Here is a 16,227-nt window from a genome sequence, read left to right as displayed (position 1 = left end):
CCGTTTTTCTCTCAACCGATTGTTATCGATTTCTTTTTAAAATCGCTCCACCTGATTCTTCCCCTCCTCGACTCTTGTTGTTGTCCACTCGAGAATACGATTTTGATGGATCGATTCAACTTGGGGAGATTATATGAAAGAAACGAGATTGTGAATTGGAAAGATATTAGAATATAATATTTAATTTAACTTAATTTCATTTAATCGATCGTCACTTTGAATCTGGTAGCCGCGATTGATATTACAAATTTACATAAAATAATAGGGATACTGGAAAAAAAATCGTCGAGTGGCGGATTAATTAATTTTGTTTATGATGACATCGACCTCTTTCGATTCCATCTTTAAAGCAATCGCGTATTTCTGAAAATTCATCGTATTGGTATGTAACGTATAAAAATATTTCTGTCATAGACGCAGCGAGAAAAAAACTGATCCACCAACCGATTCACGCGGATTTTTTTCAGATTCTCCTTTTTTTTTTTTTTCCTCCAGCTTACGTCTCGCTCAATGGATCGATCCATGGAGGATCTCGTTTCCTCGAAACGAGACCGAATCCAATCTATACGAAACTGGATTTTTTTTCACAAGCGAGATATGAGAACGGACACGAGTAGATATAGAACGGGATACGGATAAAGAGACGGCTCTTCGATTTTTTAACGTTCGTTGGAATCTATCCTTTGTGGTTACGAGCTAGTACTTGTTTAGAATTTTTCGCTATGGAAATACCGTAGCTCGTATCATTGCAACAGCTTTGAATGGGATCGAGTTATCTGGTATAGCAGACACGTGTTAGAGATCGATTTAATTTAAATTTGACCAAAGGGAAACGAATCACATCTACTCCAAATCGCTTTTATTATTAGAATCATATCGAATCGGCAAGATCTCGTAAAATATCTTCGTTCGACGAGAAGAGAATCTGTCAAAGTGAATAATAAAATCATAAGATAAAAAAAAAAAAAAAAAAAGAGTAATAGATATCCAAAATATACGTCCTAAATCCGACAGACTCGATCTCTTATAAACGTGCAATCAAAAATTTAAGCTTTGTCCCCTGGACAAAGAATTCCACCACGATTTCGATCCTTAAACTATCTTTAAAACCAATCCTTTTTAATCTCGATATTTCCTATTCAATACTTCTGCGTTTGTTCTCCAACAATGCTTCGATCGCGAGATCACCCGAAGATTTCGAGATTTCAAACTTTTTTTCACTGTTATCCTTGCTCTTCGACCCTGTCAATACGAAAATTTAAACTTTCCAATTATAATTAAAAGATGAGACGAGATCATACAAACACGAGTATTGGAAAATACTCACGGAGCGATACGAATAGTATTCTTTCATTTCGACCCGATCGTCGAGCGTATTTCGCAGAAGCGTTTAACTTACACCATGAACCAGGTGTTTCCCGTGTGTAATGAGAAATCGATACGGGCTCGATCGAACCTCGAAACGGCATGGAAAGAACTCGCGAGATTCCTTTTTCTATCTTCAATCTCTGCTACATTTGCGAGCAACAACGATAACATATTTCTCGCTGCCTGGCCACAATCCATTCGTTTCCATCTGGCGTATGTTTTAGTAATATTCTAAGCGGTGTATTTCGGCCGCAATGGCGTCCACCACGCTGGAAAAAGGAAGGAAACCGAGATTTTTCGAGAATTACCATGGGATGGCCATGGGTGGTTAATCAAAACGTTTCTCTCTTTCTCTTCCTTTTCTTCTTTTGCTCTTTCTTTCTTTCTTTTCTCTTTTCTTTCTTTTTTTAACGAGAACAACCGACGCTCTGAAATATCACTCGGATGGAAGGGTAAATAATGCCGAACTCCGTGTGCAAGTTTTCATGCGGTAAATGCGAATCCGCTTCGGCGTCTCACATATGCTGCTCTATTTTCTCTTTTTTCTTTTTTTTTTTTTTTTGCATCGCGTTGCGGAAACTTTGCGCTTGAGAGTTGCGTCAACCTCGAAGCCAAGATCCGTTCGTGCGAGCTTCGAACAATCTCGATGAGCACTTATGCTTACGCAAATGGATCGAGAAGAAATTTAAATTCTGAGAGATCGGAGGAATTAGTTGGATAGAAGAAGAAGAATTGTTTGTAACTTCGAAAATATTAATTTTATCGTGTTGAAATCCTCTAATTATCCTCCAACATTTCTAAAATTTGTAATATCCTTCGCACATCCTCGAGAGATTTTTACTCGATAAATCGAAGTTGGAAGAGAAAATGCATTAAACGATTAAACGAGAATTTTTCTTTTCTTAGACTCCTGTTTTTCACCCGAAAGAAAATCTTCGAATCTTCTTATCGAGTTAGAAAAGAAGAAAAGAGAAAGGTGTTCGCGTCGTAATTGCAGAGAGAATTAAAATTAGCCCCTCGTCCGCGAATATATCTTGAAAATTAAGCGATGCGCACCGATAACGAGGGTAAAAGTTCAGTGTCGGTTGTCACGGAGTTGAAGCGAGTTCACGCGCGGTGCCTGTACTTGACATAATTCGAATCCCGCCGGCTCCAAATTCTTCGGGAGGGTGCACACGCGATTCGAGCCTCCACGCGCGTCTCTCTGTTGTTCAGATTTCGCACATTCTACCACGGATTGTTCTAGCAACGAGCAAACGCGTCCTATACCCGGTGTCCTCTTCCACGAAACTCTTCCAACGGAGTTTTCGCGCGGCACGAGTTTGCCAAGTTGCCGCCTCCGGGGCGATGTGCAATAATTCGAGGATCCATCGAACCGTGAAGATTTATCGTTCCAAGATCCCGCATTCCGGCGGGATGAATGCCGAGGGATGAAAAGTAGCCAGGAAACTTTTGGATGGCGCGATATGAGAGATTCGCGAGGAAAAAAGGGGGAAAAAGCTTTGGAATCGAAGCCGGATTGAAAGGAGAACGCGAACGTCCAGACCTTTCTTCCGCTATCTATTTTTCCAACGATTTATGCTTCATTATTTAAAACTGGCGATATGAATGGCTGAAAAGGTAAGGTTGGATTCGTAGTAGGATATCGAACGATGACGCAAAGCAAGTTTCGATTATTTTGCAGATACTTCTTTTAACCTTTTCGCGAGAGATATTGTTTCATTTCTATAATCTCGTACGAAGATCGATGAAAAATGATTTCGTGATATTCATAACTTGCAAAATCTTTTAAATTAACGAAACACCGCTTGTCTTCTTGTAGAATATAGCAATTCTGTGTGCCGAAAGTCAAGCTTAGAAATCCACTGAAAACCTCCGAGAAACGTTTCAAAGACTTTTTTCAAACAAATTTACGCGATATTTTTTCCTCGCCTCCCTCCATAATTTTTCATAACGAAATTCTCTTCTTGCAGCAGTTTTTATCCACCAAGTTTGACGCAACTCGCGACGTTTCAAGACGTGAAAAATCGTCTTCCCTTGCCCACCACCCTTGCCCATTGTCGCAGCTGTGAGTCCTGGCGCCTGTGGCATGTATATGCGCTGCAGTTTGTCCGTCACACTGGTATACAGGGGTTTTAGAACATCCCGAGTAACGCCGTGTATGTATACGCGGGTATGCATAATATATGACCGTAACATCGCGGGCTGTAGTTTCGCGCATGAACACGCGGTGTCTGTGTATCTCGCGCGGTATTTCCCACGGAAAAAAAAGAAAAAAGGTAAAAAAAGAAAGGAAAGTAACCTCGCTTCTTTCTCCCTTTTTTCTTTTTTTTTTACTTTCTTCCTTTCTCCGTTGCAAACACATCGTAGTTTCAATTGGATTTCGCGCGAAAAGAAAAAGAAGGGAAGATCTTGTCCTCGCCTTTTTATCCTCGCGGTTCCAACGTTGTTGTTGTTCTTCTTCTTCTTACGTTGCTTCCTTTTGCAATTTTGAAATTTCCTTCTGAAATTTTTTCTAAGACGAATATCATGAAAATATCGACGGGATAGGAACAATCGTGGTTTCCTAATTTCGATAAAGAAACTTGTTTGTAAAAGACACTTTTCATTTCTCAATATTTTTCACGTTTTTCATTACGCTAATGGAATAAATTAATGGAGGAAGTTGTTCGTGTGTACGTTCCATAAGAATAAAGATATCCTTGGCAGCGATCGATGATAGCAGGTGGGGATCCAGATCTAAATCGCTCGCGCGGAGTTACAGTCTGCTTTTTTACTCCAACTTGCGCGGCAAACGTAACGAAAATAGCAACTGGGTAAATCTTGATGTCAGAGAATTCTTCAGAATTGCCTTCGAGACGCGGTGGGAAGGGAGCGAAGGAATTCGGTCGAAAACTTTTCATCGTTTTTCCAACCAACGATGGAGGGCTCGACGTTCATCGACGAATCATGCGGAAAATCGCCTACAAGCTTGCGATAACCCTTCCAGACGGATCTCTCTCTCTCTCTCTCTCTCGTTGACAAAACGACCAAGATATCGTGTCAAACTCGTCTCATTCTCATTCAGTGATTTCGCTCAAATAAAATTCCAACTCTCCGCTTAAAGAGGGCTCCGGTTAAGAAGAAATAAAACCAACGAACATCTCGATAATTGGATCTTTTTCGAAAAGCGAACACCTATATACCTATGTATATTTACACGCGACACGTGTGGCTAAGCGAATTTAAAGGCTGCAAATAGTACTCGACACGCTGACAATTATCGAGTTAATTTTGACGACGATGACGTGGTAAAACGGTACACTTACTTCAACCTACGATCTTTATTAAATCCGTTGCAACATCGGAATAATTCGGACTAATTCGTTTCGATTTCGATCATCTTCCTCCCATGTTGGATAGTCGTAAGTGAATAACTGAATTATTTAATGCAAATTAAGCTGTTTAACCGAGAGATTCTTACAGATTCTTTCTGTTTTCAACGGTTTGACAAACGTTCAGCTTTATTTGCATTCGGTCCATCTTTTCTAAATCGGACAAAGATTAATGTATCCGATGGGGGTTAGGGCGGACGTACATTGTTGCGTTGCGCTCGGTGATTAGTCGGACAATGGACGGTGTCTGGTCGCGGATTTGGTATTTATCCGTGGGCTCTTCTGTTGCCCTGTATGCGGGGCGATAATTAATTTCCCGTTTAAATAAGCCCATCGTGCGGCGACTACCTAATTAATCAACCTTCATACGTCAAATGACGCTAACGAACTCGTGTCACTGATGCACTTCGAAACGTCCACGGAGATAATCGGGATGAAAAGTAATTGTCATTTCTGTACCCTCGTTAATTGATACCTCATGTAATTAATGCCGCAGCATTATTGCCGATGCGAATTTTTAATAATTTTTAATAAAATTTTTTTAGGGGATCGACTTGCATTCCCCTTATCTTCGTTCGAGGGGGAAAAAAATCTCTCCAACCGATTAATTCCTCACCATTTATAACGATTTATAAAAATTTGTTGGAAAAGTGGATATATAATATTTAAGAATTTTTCGCTGCATCTTCTCCAAGATGCACGAGCAGTCCGATAATCAAACATTGTCAACAATCAAAATTATTACAATTCATCGTGATAGGAAAATGCAAAATTTTTCTCAGTCGTCTCGACGACAACGATCGTGTCCTAACGAAGGAAATAAAGATTCGAAATTAAGAGATTCCTTTCCTTAACACGGGAATTCACAAAGTTTTTAACAACGATCCCGTCCGATCGAGATCGAACGACGAATCATATTCTATTCTAGCAAAAAGACGTCCAAAGAGGAGAGATTAATTAACATTCGAGAATATTCGAGGAACATTGAAATTTCGGTGGTCAAGTTCGGTTTTCAGGAATTAACGAGTTTCCAGACGAAAGAGAGAGAGAGAGATCGGGGAGAATCCTCACAATGGCAGACCGCGATTGTAATTTATCCGCTTTGAAAACGGTGCATAAGTAGCAGCTCCCCTCCCCCCGTCCGGCCTATCAGCTCGCCGCGAAATTTTGAAATTTTAAACGTGACTTCCAGCCAAGATCGGGATTATGGGCTGGAAGGCAAAGTTTCACCCGAATTATTCAACACCCAGCGAATCGCTCGCTCCTCAGTGTTTCTCATTCCGAAGAGACCTTCGCGTCGAACGATCAAACCGTCCAGGATTTCCAGTTTTTCTCCTCTAAATATTTTCCCTCGAATTTTTCTTTCTTTTTCTTTTTTCTCTTTCTCACGTTTGCGTGGTTCCTTTTTTACCCACGATCGGAATCTTTTGTCCTTCGATCAGAATCTCGAATTTACGTACATCCCTGTAAAAATCGTGCGCATTCTTGTTGCGCTTTTAACGATCGACACGCGAAATTATTAAATCGTTAATTAATAAACGTATGTTAATAAATTCTATTAACTGGATCCGCTATAATAGCATCGAATCGAGTAACTCGATTTTTCCAATCCTTTGAATAATTAAAGCTCGTTCGATTGGGGAAAAATCATTGTCGAAGTTTCTGAAACGGCGAAAAAAAAATTATAAAAAGCTCGTAATGGCGTAACAGTAGGTTCGATACACCGATCGAAGAGAATTAAATTATTTTATCGTTATATATTTATCGTTATTGGCTACTTTGATACGTTATTGACAAAATATAAATGAAACGCGAGATTCGTTACATACGATTCGTTTTTTTCCTTTTCTCGGTGCGTTTTCAAATAAACGTTACGATAACAATGACGTATAATATATAATTAGGTGCAAGAGAGGAGGTGCACATTAAGTTCTCTTCTTTAAAATCGTTCGTTGGCCATGCACTCGTCAACGAATCACAACAATTACGATTAAACGACCGAATCCAATTAACGAGCTTTTATATTCATAACAGGATCACGGATAAACGATCACAGCGACACCACGCCCTTTTGAAGCGTGCAAAACCCACCCTCCGGCAATCAAGTGCTTCCGAGGGGTTGTCACGGCATTTATAAAAGCACTTTCGCCTACGGAGACGCGACGAAAAGGTAAATAACGTAATATCGCGATCCCTCTCTTTCCACGCTTCTCCACCTCTCCTCTTTTTCCGTCCGATTTCCAATTGCCAACTTGCGCATTATCGCTATTTCCACACCGCAACTTTCGCGTCCTTATTTTTATATACGTGTTTCGATAAATGGAAAAAACAACTTTCCAATGGGAAATCTCTTTCTTTCTCCCGTTTACGAAACTTTCGAGCCTGTTTTTAAACGCGCAATTTCGTCCTCGAGTACCGTTTATCGAATAAAAATCGATAATTTCTTTACGAGTTTAGTTGGAATTTTTAGAAAATCACTCTTATCGCGACAACTGCGTTTGAATGCGAAACTTTCAAGAATATTTTCTGACCAGTTTCTGGTATCGGAAATAATCTTCATTAAAAAAAAAAAGATCCACGTTTAAAAAATCGCCAAGTTAAGGAATTCGATCGTATCCACCACGAGTTCCCAGAATGAGAAAAATAAAAATATATTCGAATACACGTGGCAAATGGTTTGGAATATACATAGAAGACACGTAGAAGAGACGATAAAGCGGCATTCTAGGGAAAAGTGGTCGACGTTGAATATCGAAACGGCTGTCATCCAGGCATAAAAGTCCGTCCGTCTGTCGCTTTTTCACAGTATGGATTTATCAATCCATACAAGCGATAGGCCACCTACGTATAATACGTCATGTAACGTATTCGCTTCGTCGTCCCTCTTCTTTTTTTTTTTTTTTTGCTTCCCCTTAAAACCCATCCGAAATTCTTCCGCCAAGGTTCCACTCGAATAATTCGAATGAATCCAACGGAGTGCTTCCTCCCCCTCCTAACGTTATATTTCGGCCGCGAGGACATCGAGATTCTCGAAAAGTTGCACGTTCGATTATGCAAATAGCGAGATTACCATGAAATATCCATGATAATCCGCGACTCGAAAAGGTGGAACTCGGCAGCCGGCAGCACATCGAGAGTGATAAATCCGGCAGAATTTGCAATAATCGTCCGTGTCTGGGCCACGAGGGTGGAGAAGAGGGTTTGGCGACAACATGCCCCTTAGTTCGTACGATATCGATTTTCGCGGGAAAATTAGATCGTTGGATGGGAACAACGAGACTGACAACTGATATCCCAAAGAGACTAATTCCACGTGCAATCGGATACGCTTGCGAAAGTGCACCGGTTTGTATACACGACAGGTTATGCTAGATATATGTGGATCATCACGAAGAAATGCAAGGGAAGGAAATAATTAACGAATTGATAAGTTACCGATTTTTACCAATATCTTTCATCTTTGTTTTTTCTTCTTCGATCGAAGGACGCGTTTTCTTTTTGCTCCTCCGATTATCGTGGAATTGATCGCGAAGTGTTCTCGTTGCGTATGAATTTTTCTTTCGTTCACTTCTTTTTTTTTTTTTAACCAACGATTAAAATTAACATCACGGCAATTACATCCGTCACGAGTCAGCCAATTCGTGCGCCCATTTACCTTCGAGATATATATATATATATATTATAGGATATTTCAATAACACGCGGCGTTTATTACCCATAAAAAAATCCTGAAATATTTTTTAGGATTGAAATTAATCCGTTTCAACGCGCTCACTCGGAATTATTCGTTATTCAATTGCTTACAATTTTCGTGATATTTCGACGAAGAAATAAGGGGAGGCAAATTTCACGATCCCTCTCTCGATCATTATTCAACATCTCTAATAATAAAAATACGCGTGGGCCGAGAAGATAATCCCATCAGGATCCTGGCGGCGATATTACGTTCATTCCGCGAGCACCGCGAGCTTGGTCATAGTTATTTCATATTTCCATCCGCAGGGCAACCTCTCGCAAGCCGCTTAAGTCAGCATTCACGCTCACGTTTTAGAGGTGGGTCGTTCGCTTTCATTTCTCTTCTCCCCCTCCTTCTTGCCCCTTTTACGGCACAGGAGAAACCCGCTCTTTCCGGATTTAAAAACTCGAACGGCGGCCGAACATGGCTGTTACGCAATACGAAAAATATATTTTCGTGTTTTTCCGTTCGATTGGAAAACAGTGATTATATACGTAATACGTTTTTAAGTGGCTCAATCTTCTTCTTCTTCTTCGTTCAATCGTGGAGAAATCCAGCCATCGATCCTTGAAATGAAATTTCTCATGAATTCTGAATAACGAGAATATTTAGCACGAAAATTAGCAAAGGCAAAGTAATTATTTAAACTTAAAAAGTTCGTTTCGGATAATTTAAAAGTGAATTTTCATTTTTTTTTCTCAAGAAATAGGAAAATATTTCGTTCAAAAGTTTTGCAAATTCTCGTTTACCAAGGGATACTAAAACTATCGAGCGCTGTAACGAGCGAAACATTATCCCAACTTTTTGTTCGTGCCTCGTACATCAGGCTGAACGAAACATCTAACGCGAAAGTGGATCGAAATGGATATTTGGCCAGGGATGGAATATTTGTCTTCGATTAAAGAAACCTCTCTTCCATCTTCTTCAATCAAACACGCATCTCAAACACGAATACCAACGAGTAAAAAAAAAGTGGAAAACAGGCGATACCCTTTAAAATTTCGGATCGAAAATCATGATTTGCAGCAACCAGAGACCGAGCACTTATCCCGTGGATCCTAAACGATCGAAGTCATTCCGCAAAACCGTGGAAAATTATGGTCGGGTCGCTCGTAAATTTGGGACGTGTGATCGTCGAGGAGGGTGGAGAAGGGAGAGGAGATGGATACGCATCCTGTATACGCGGCAGAGAGAGAGGGAGAGAGAGAATCGTGGGCGTGGAATATCCAGTGTGTGTATTCATCGATCAATCTTAACTCCGTTATGATCCACAACCCCCTTTTTTCAACCACCATCCACGCACTTGGTATTCGAACGCGCGAAGAATGTCGTCACGAGGACGGTGGAACATTGGTGAACTATCTACGAGAAATACGATTCGTGATGGATGATGATTCACTCGATCTTCTGATACTATGATCTATGAACACTGTATTAACTTGTTGGAATTTATGTAACCTTAGAGGATTACGGTTTTCTTCTACGTATTGCGTTTCACGTGGCTCTGATATTTCCACTTTTTGAGTTTTATACGTAATACAAGGAAAATATGTCTATTATTGCTCGTCACAGATTTTCAGAATCACACGTGTTAAAAGTTTTTGAATGCGAGTCGATCTCCTTTGATACTCATGTATCGTAGAACATAGTTTCATGATAGATGTGTCTTTCAACGGTAAAATGAGTTGAATTTTCGAGGTTTAAATTATGAAAAAATCTGATAATTTCCAAGTTTCCATTTTAACCGTTTATACTCGCACGACGATCCATTTGAAATTGACACGCTTTTCTTAACCTTCCAATCGTTCTATCTTTGCATCGTCGTGAACAATCGATATTGCTCGATTAGATTCCCGTGACAAAACATAAAAGTGGAAAATAGAAGACTTTCACGGTTGACGGAACATTTCCATCAAGGGATCGAATTTAAAATTTCGCTGGAATCGAATCGAATTCTTCTAAGCTCCGCGGTCGCATGTGAATTGGCCGAATTATCTATGCGGGGGGAAGGAAGGCGAGTGACGAGTTTCAAATTCGAATCGATGAGAGACAGAGCGAGTTCAGAGGCGGGGAAAAGTTGCTTCCATTCAATGGAATTTCTCAACTTCCGACTCTCGACTTCGAGACCTTCGAGTTTTTGGCCGAGTTTTCCTCGCGATCGACGGAAACGTCGACCAAGTTCACCGATTCCAAAGCCTCTTAACGAGCGTCGACGTCTTCGAAGAATCTTCCTTCCTTCCTTCCTTCCTTCTTCCTCTCCTCTTCGCGCGTTTCACGGTTCCGTGAAACATCGACGCGAGTCGATTTCGCAATTTTCGCGACCTCCAACCGCTCCGTGACTCGTTCGGATGCGCGAACGAATAGAACGAAACGGATATCCTATTGGATACCTTTTTTGATTGATTTTTTTTTAATCAGCTAAACGAATACGTTTCTTCTAAGTAAATATATTGTCTTTGCTTTTGATCGACGTGCATTGTAAATTTATCATTAAACGATACGCGTCTAATAATAGCGCAATAGCAGGGAATTAGGTAATTTAAATTACTGTGGGATACATTTAGATAATAACTATGAAATAATGAGGCCGGTAACGAAGGCACACGTTGATTACACAACGGCTACGAAAAGCATTTGCATATCAATGCAGTTATGTATACGATTGATTAGGAGATATTGCATTTCGTGTAATTTAATAACACCTTTACGTGATTATAATTTTATAAATATGATAAAAAAAGTTTCATTAAAAAAATTAATAATACGTGTAAAACTTCTTGGCGGAAGAGAGAAAAAAAAAATATTGGCGAAACGATAAATTGAAATTCATTAATTTTTTTTTTTTTAACTTTCATAACTACGTCACAATCGTATACATCTTATCCGTTGATATTCCCTTATCAAAAATTTCTAAAATAATTATATTCTTCGTATTATTACGTAACGTTACACTACAACGAATTAATCGAAGAAGAAGAAGAAGAAGAGAAGAAAAATTTGTCTTTCGTGGAAAAATCAATAATCGGAGTTCTGCACGGTATTCAATTAAAAAAAGGTGTACATACAATTTACAATACGATCCTTCATCGATTCCTATTCATCCAATGGTAATTCGTACCATGCTCGCGTTCCCGGATAATTGCAAATTCCAGAAAGTCGTCGAATCCATCGGGGAAGGACGACGTAGGAAAATTGGAATCGGTCCTGAGACGTTGATTTATCGCATCTGGAACAACAAAGCTGTTCCACGAACCAACTGTAGCACCTGGAACCAATCCCTACCGAAATCAACCACACGTTCGATTCACGCGGAATCCTCCCCAGTTTCGTCGTTCGGTAAATATTTGAACGGTCGAGTAATTGCGTTTTTTTTCTCCCCTCCCTCCCCTCCTTCACCTATTCTCGACCGATGAAAATCGAATGGCCGTTAAATGGATCAAAGTTTCAGGAATGGCCTCGTGATAGCAAGTTTCCGTTTGAAAAATCGCGCGTGGAACGATATTTCGAGAAGAAATTCGCCCCCTTTCTTCGAATTACTTTCCCCACTCTCTTATCGATCTTCTAACTTTCTAAGGGGCAAGAATCAACTTTCCCCTCTGCACCATCTATTTGGAACGAATGGAGAATAAAATTTCGAATATCTGAAAGGATCTGAGGATTTGAGATCGAGAATATGATCGATTCGAGGATATCGATGTGTATCGAAGAACGTAAGAGAGGAAGAGTTGACGATATAATTATTCCATTAACGTCGATTCTTCGAGTATTATTGAGCAACCGACTAGATCTATCAGTTCGAAAGATGCAAACTTATCGACAGATTCTCTATAAAAGATATAGACGTGCTTTTAAAAGCTCGTGCTTTCATCGGGATAATATAACACCGGTGCTTCTGGCTTCAGGTTCGTAAACTCGATCGAGGGAAGAACGTACGTACGTGACCATGAAACGTGTTCGATACAATATATTATTTCATTTATTAATTTCCAAGAAATTCTAGCATTGTATTTGTACAAGTCGAAGATAATTTCCTTTTCGGGGAGACGAGAAAAAAAAAAAAGGAAAAGAAAAGAAAAATATAGAAATTTTCTTTCTTTCCGTCTCGAGAAAAAATCGCTTGATTTTTCAGACAGGGCAAACAGGAGTATATTTTTACGTGGAAAAAGATTGGAAGCAGCCGAGATACGAGGGTGTTTAGCACTTGAGAAGTTAACAGGCTTGCCAGGGGAACGAAGGGCGCGCAGGGGTGTAACATGCCGCATTTTACGGGCTTCCCGCCCCTCTATTAGTCCACTTACAGACTCGCGCTTTTTTTTTTATTTGTTCAATGGCTCTCCATGTTCTCCCTTTCCTTCGTTTCTCTTCCTCTCCCCTCCCCTTTCTCGTATTATCAATATTATCGTCGTTTATTCTCACTCTATAAATACCAAGAACGCCAACATCGAGTTATCACTGTCGTATTTTCTTTCGATCCATTTAAAAGAGATTTGGCAGAATTCGAGGTTCGATTCCTGATCGAATTCCTAAATTTAAATTTTCTTCGACAAAATTCACGATTGAAATCAAGATCCAATTTTCGTCATAAATCCTTCCAATTCTTTTGTTAATACACTTAATACGCGTAATTAGTTATTATTCGAGACGAGTCAGGATAACGCAAGGAAGAAACTTTTCTGTCAACCCAAACAACATCTCGAGAGAGGCAGGAAAAAAGAGGAAGCAACACGATATCGTGTATCGAGAATAAGAAACCCTCCACCATTCTATTCTGCTTCTTCCTCGACTTTTCACCGCGTTCTACGGACGGTGGAAGAGACGAAAGTCATTTGTCTCGAACAGAAAATTCTATCTCGCGGCAGGCGACTCGTCACGATGACGAGTTTCGTGTTTCATCGCGCCACTCTCGAAAAACTGCGAGCGAAAGCTCGAGAAAACGCACGAAAATGAAACGAATCTCCGCGCCATTCGCAGCGCTTCCCTCTTTCTCCTCTTTCCCCCTTCCAGTTTATTCTGGACCCGTGAAATTCTCCGGATATCTCGTAAATACCGCCTCCTCGTTCTTCGTGTTCTTTCGCGAACTGGGTATTGTACATCGAGATCACAATCGTCGAGGATCCGGCGAAAATCGGCCGAGCTCGCTCTTGTTAAATGAGAAAAAAAACTTGTACCTCTGTTTTAAGCAACATTCCAGTCTTTCCATCCGTATTCGCGACGTTGTGAATATTCAAAAAGTTGTAATATTTTGAATTATCCTCGAATGCTTTTTTTCGAAAGATCTCCCTCGTCATCGTTACTGAAGGAAACTCCTTTTGGACTCCAATATCGCTCGACAAAATATTAAAATTAAATTTAAATTTCTTTCGAGACCCGAACATTCTTCGATAATCGACTAATTTGATTTTGAGTCGAATAAAGTTTTTAGGATCGATTAAGTTGCAAAAAATTAGATTGGAAAGATTCGAAAAAATTCGGATAACATCTTTGATATGAATCGATGAGAAATTTAATGGAAGCCTACCTCGATCGGAAAGGATACTACTTACACAACCCGGAAACGATTCGTTTCTCTCGAGAAGTAGAAAAGCCACCTTCTTCCGGCAAGATAAGTGATGTAGTTCTCGGCTAAAAGTAATTCACCCATAGGCGGCCAGTTGGTGGTGGTTTCTATCGTGACTCTCGAATCTTGGCGTGGAAAGAGGCGACGGAAAGGAGAACAACGATCGAAAGAACGCAAGAGAATTAATGGGGTCGTAAAAAGTGAGATGGGGTCGCGCGTGACCACGATTCAGCTAAAACCGATCCCTTATTATCGTTGCCTACTGGCCTCGATTTCTTCGCCTTTTCCCTCTCTAATTTCCCCCTCGATTCGTTTCACGTTCGTTAAGCTGATTGCCGATCGCAGTGACGAAGTCCAATTCCGAAATTTCCAGCTTCTCGATAAATTTTGCGGCAGCATTTTTCTCCATCTTGTGGCTATTGTTTTCTCAATCCTCGAAATAAATTTAGGAAGCTTGGAAGTTTTGAGAATTGGAAGAATAGGGAAGGGGGTCATAAGTCAGGCTCGATGTGTAGTAGGGCTTGATCGATGCTTACAAGAACATATTTCATCGATAATTGATCGACGAAAGTGACGTTGAGTCGAAAACGAACTCGCTTGTAAAATATCCTTCCCAAGAATCCTTCCACTCGAACGCGAATCCCGCTTTTCCAAACTATTATTCTCGAAAGTAGTTGTTCCTGGTATTCGAAATAAATTTAGAAAGTTTTTATAAAGTGCTCCTGTGAATTTAGGAAAAACTTTCCAAGAATTGGGGGATTTTTCTGGGGAATTTTACTGGAAACAGGCTATTGGAACGTAGAAATATAATAGTTAAATCTGAAAATCAGATTTAACCTACTATTTTCTTTTCTATTCTTTTCTGTGACATCGCATAGAAAAAAAAAAAAAGAGAAAAAAGAAAAAGAAAAATTTGTTTCGAAAGGATTAAGGAAAACGTCTAAGTGAAACAAGGATCAGACACAACGATCGAAGACGTATCTAAATAATTTTTCAATATTTTTCATTCGTGCATTGTTAACACTGGAGTGTTAGAATCGAAAACGAATCAAATAACTCGCAATATATTTCCCACAAAAATTTCTTGTTCACTTGCAATTGTTGGAATGCGTGGTAAATCGCCTTTTTTAAAATGCAATAACGAGCCCTCGCTGCCCTCGAGCGCCCTTCCACGCTCCAATTATTCGTCCAACGATTGATAATCGACGAACCAGAATACGATAACAATCGATTCGAACGCGACGAAACAGCCGCTCCTTGATATTATACATCGCCACCCCGCGTTTATACCTCAGCCCATCGAGTTTCGGTTTAATTTATTCGATCGAGCCGGCCAACCAGCTTTAAATTCCATTAATCCGCGACTCGATGCATAATATCCGAGCGTTACCTCGCCTCTCAATTCTATAGGCTTATTGTTACCTTCCGTACAGTGCACGGTTATCGATCATCCTTCGAATCGTCGTTTCCTTCTCGATTATTCTTACGATTGTATTCATTGCACCGATGCGGAAAAAGTAACGCGACGGAAGAAAGAATTTCCGGGGAAAACACACGATTCCAAGAAGCTTTTCGTACCGTTTCTTAATAACTTTTCTACGCGTTTTCGAAACTTAACTTTCGATTCGAGTCGGCTCGCTCTCGTCAACTTTCATTCGTGTGTTACAAAAACTCTAAAAACACCACGAGAGCTGAAAATGTGAGGAAGCGAGGTCAAATTTTCCGATCCTAGTCAAGATGAACGCGATAAATAATAAGCAACACTCGAAGATATCGGATATAAGCATCGAATAATTTTAAATTGGAATCGCGTGAGATAAAATCGCTCGATAAAAACGCGCCACCACCGCGCCCCCCGACTGCTCCATCGCGCTAGAAAATTCGATTAAGGCCAAGAATAAATTTCCACGCGCTTTCCCTATCTTTCCACGCGTTCATCGTGCAATCCAAAAATGGAATGCCACGCTCGTCCTAGTAAAAAAAAAAAAAAAAAAAAACGCACTTAATAACTGGCAATGGCCTATCCCCCTCACCGAATTACCTAATCTAAAGCTCTTTACGGAACGGCCGCCACTACCGGTTGAGAAACCAATTAAGGTCGCCGATAAATCTCCCTCGTGTCCACGAGGGGGCAAATTCGAAATTCATCCCCTAAACTTCGAGTCACGTTCTTCACCCTCGAGCCAGATGCA

The 16,227-nt window shown here is 40.2% G+C and overlaps 1 protein-coding gene across 4 annotated transcripts in view; it reads right to left on the bottom strand.

The window, feature by feature from the left end:
- Positions 1-16,227, bottom strand: part of LOC107994407 (sodium/calcium exchanger 3) — a 93,072-nt gene that overhangs the window by 68,419 nt on the left and 8,426 nt on the right. The gene's annotated exons all lie outside the window — the stretch shown is intronic.

Source organism: Apis cerana, linkage group LG5, assembly GCF_029169275.1.
Source record: "Apis cerana isolate GH-2021 linkage group LG5, AcerK_1.0, whole genome shotgun sequence".
NCBI classification, from domain to species: domain Eukaryota; kingdom Metazoa; phylum Arthropoda; class Insecta; order Hymenoptera; family Apidae; genus Apis; species Apis cerana.
Note: the sequence above shows the minus strand (reverse complement) of the source record. Positions and strands in the feature narration are given on the sequence as shown.